The sequence below is a fragment of the Trachymyrmex cornetzi genome, unplaced genomic scaffold, assembly GCF_001594075.2.
Source record: "Trachymyrmex cornetzi isolate Tcor2-1 unplaced genomic scaffold, Tcor1.1 scaffold45, whole genome shotgun sequence".
NCBI classification, from domain to species: domain Eukaryota; kingdom Metazoa; phylum Arthropoda; class Insecta; order Hymenoptera; family Formicidae; genus Trachymyrmex; species Trachymyrmex cornetzi.
In genome coordinates, this window is record NW_017299289.1 from 654,815 (window position 1) to 658,670 (window position 3,856).

Consider the following 3,856-nt stretch of genomic DNA (forward strand, 5'->3'; position numbering starts at 1 on the left):
TATTCAAATTGAGTTAAATTTAACAGATAAATCTATAACATCAAATTTAATTCAATTTTTAAATTGTATAATGACTTCGTATTAGTATAAAATAATGACAATATTGAGGAACAGCAGTTTAAATCAGTTCAAATTTGACACTACAAATTTAATAATAGTCCTTCTTTTTGGTTGAACTTTTGCATCAGTTCATTTTTATTCTTCTTCTTTCCTTCTGATGATAAAAGGAAGAAAGATGAACTGGTGCAAAAATTTAACTAAATAGAACAGATCTAATGCAATTCAAATTCCGAATTTATGAATCAGTGAAATAATTCTTGCTCTGCGAAGGTTGCACGAACAATGTTCTTTTTCAGACATACAATTGTTTTCGCAATTCGCATTGATATTATCAATTATTATCGCTTCCAAGTTATAATGAATAATGGTTATTAAAATTTCCATTAAAGAAAAATCAACAGCAATATTGGTCTCATCACTAAATTTTTCAATCCATATTAAAGTTATATACGACGGAATAACACTATAATACCTAAATGTAGAAATTTATGTAATAGATGGCTAAAGAAACAAACATCTATTTACTCGAAAGATAGTAATGCTGACTTAAATGACACGATTTTATCATCTAGAAGTAGCAATGTTGTTTTTTATTTATTTATTTATTTATTTATTTTATTTTTATTTTTAGTTTTAAAATTACGTAATTTTTAAGTATAATGTACATATTATATTTAAAAATAATATTATTTTAAAACTATAAAAAACCTACATACGTAGCGTGCCATGTTGTACAATTTAATAATTTTGTGTATATAATTTGAATTTCTTATATTATTTATTTTTATATATCATATTTTTCCCGTATAAGATAACAATGTTTTGATTATGCATGTAATATTTATGTACATATATTGAACATTATGCAATATAAAATGTAAGTACTTCCGTGTTAGATACGAAAACCACGACTAGATTACATTTTTTGTGCTATATAAGCTCTACACGTCGCCGACAAATCAGAAACGTACGTAGAGGTGAAAATAACTTGAATTTTAATAAATATTTAAAAATGCAACTGTCACATCTATCGGTATTAGTTCTTGCCATAATTTTCGTTATGGCTAACATGGATGCATTTGGAGGAGCATCCGCTCCGATGAAAGCAAGTAGTGTAAGTAAGCAATTTTTGTAGTTAAACGTCTATTAGGGGAGTCAAATTAGGCGAAATAAGGCTATAACTTCGGAATAAGTCTGCGATCCATATTTTTTTATGAAACCTTCGCCAATCGCTTCAAAATATTGTCTAAGAAAAATGTGCTATCTTGAAAATTTCCGCTAATCACCCCTTAATTAAATAATAACAAATAACTGGAAAATTAGTAGTAAAATGAAATATCTCGATTATAATACGATGAAAAATTATGAAAATTGTTTCCTGGGGGTTCTCGGGTATGCTGAACACGAATTTGATGTCAGATTTAAAAAATTCAAAATGGCGGAGTCAATATGGCCGATGAAAATGTGAAATATTGTAAAATAAACCGAAAAAAATTATTTTTCAAGGGTTTCTGGATATTGCAATAACCAAATTTATATTACATTTAAGAAATATAAAATGACGACGAACTTAACGACGACTTAACGACGACTTAACGACGAACTTAACGACGACTGAACAATTTAAGGTCAAATGAAAGAAAAATGAAGATGGTTTGTCTGATAAGGACCGTTTTAATGAAAAAGTATAAACATAATAAATTCATATAATGTTGTTTAATATAAGAAATATGTTTATGAATCGGTCTCTTCTGAGTCTTGAACATCGCCTACTGTGTCAGTTTCAATGATGTCTTCAATTGGAGGTGCGTTCAGGCAGTCCACGCCACTGCAAGTTAAGCAGGCAGTGCTGCAGTATAAACCTGTTTTCTATTTTCAAAAACTTCTGTAATAAAAATATTTAATAAATAAGAGTACATTCTATTAATTTCTGCAATTATAACAGTTGAATATTAATGCAATAAGTATGAATAAATTGTGAAATAAAAAAAACATAAAAATTATGAAATGTCATTGTAATCAGTACAAATTCGAGTTCAGGGAATATTCCTGGAAATAAATGAAAATTTAATTTATTTTTTTATTTTTATTACTGAAGCTTAAAAAGTATTAAAAATTGTTCATTTACTTGTACATTCTTTAACACTTCTATACTAAATGATTTGAATACAATTTTTTATATTAATGCTTCCTGAATCTGTTCATTACCGAATGTAGTGTGTGCGTGCATGTGTATGTGTGTGTGTCTCTTTTCTTGTGTGAACATGTGTGTAATTCAAACGACAAGTGTCTGGCTTCGATTTGTACCTTCCCGGGTAGAATTTTGTCGGGGCGTGCCCTACGTCCATATAGGGCCTGAACAGGCATGCTCTAAAATAGGTCTGTCAACGTTGGGCCCAAATAGGCATACCCTAAAATAGGCCTGCCATCGTTGGGCCTAGAAAGGGCCTAGAAAGGAAAATTCTAGATGGAATTTCCTAAACAGGCCTTGAATGGGCACTGACGTGAGTGCCCCTAACAGGGCCTGCCATCGTTGGGCCTAGAAAGGGCCTAGAAAGGAAAATTCTAGATGGAATTTCCTAAACAGGCCTTGAATGGGCACTGACGTGAGTGCCCCTAACAGGGCCTGCCATCGTTGGGCCTAGAAAGGGCGATATATAGATATTCCAAAATAGGGTCTAGGGAGGTGTTCCATGAAAGGGCCTAGATATTTACTAGATATAGATACAACAGAGAGACCACCAGCGTTAAAGGCTGTGTGGCTCAGTGGTAATGTCAAAGTCTACCAACTCGGAGCAGAGACCAGGCCTGGGATCGAGACGAGGAGCGACCTGATATTTTTCTCTGTTGTTGTCAATTGTTGACACATGCCAAAATAGGACGTAATTAAGCTTGCCAGGATAGGGTTTACTTTAGAGAATATAGGGCCTACTTTAGCCAATATAGGGCATGTCCAGTTAAGCGTCTCCAGATATTACCTACTTAGACGTATCCAGATAGGGCCTAGTTAAACGTGTCTAGACAGGACCTAGTTAGGGGTGTCCAGACAGAGCCTAGTTAGGCGTGCCCAGATAGGGCCTAGTTAGGCGTGTCCAGATAGGGCCTAGTTAGGCATATCCAGATAGGGCCTAGTTAGGCATATCCAAATAGGGCCTAATCAAATTTACAAATCGGGCCCTGATTTGCGCGAGCGTTACATCTCTGTACAGGGCCTAATCGGACTTGCCTGAATGGGGCCTAGACAGAAATGGGGAAAAACTATCTAGGGCCTGTACGTACCCCCTTTTAAAATTCTACCTGGGTTTTGTTTGGAAAAAGCTTATGACTCCATAAAAGTGTAATTACCATGAAAAATTGATATTCGATTATAAAAATATTAATGTTGTAATATTTTATGACAACAATATAATAATGGAAAACTGTCACGAAATACTACGGACAATTCCTTTACGTACCTTCAACGCAGCCAGGTGCACGTAGACTACCGGGACTAACGTACGCATTCAAGTTCCTCTGCATCGCCTTTCACCATAGATTACTGAAATTTCACAGACGGCCTTCTCCCTTCTCACTATGTCCACCAATAGCATACAACCTTTACATTCACCTATCAGATCAGCTTGCACTGAAATGCTCAGTTATATACCGAAAAAACACGTAATTTCGCCGAATTTACGTTTTTTTTATGTCACAATGATTCAGAAATAAAAAAAAATTTTTTTCATTTCAATTCGTCAAGATTTATATCTTAATAACCACCTCCATGCACTGAAAGTGTTAAAAAAAATTTTTTTTT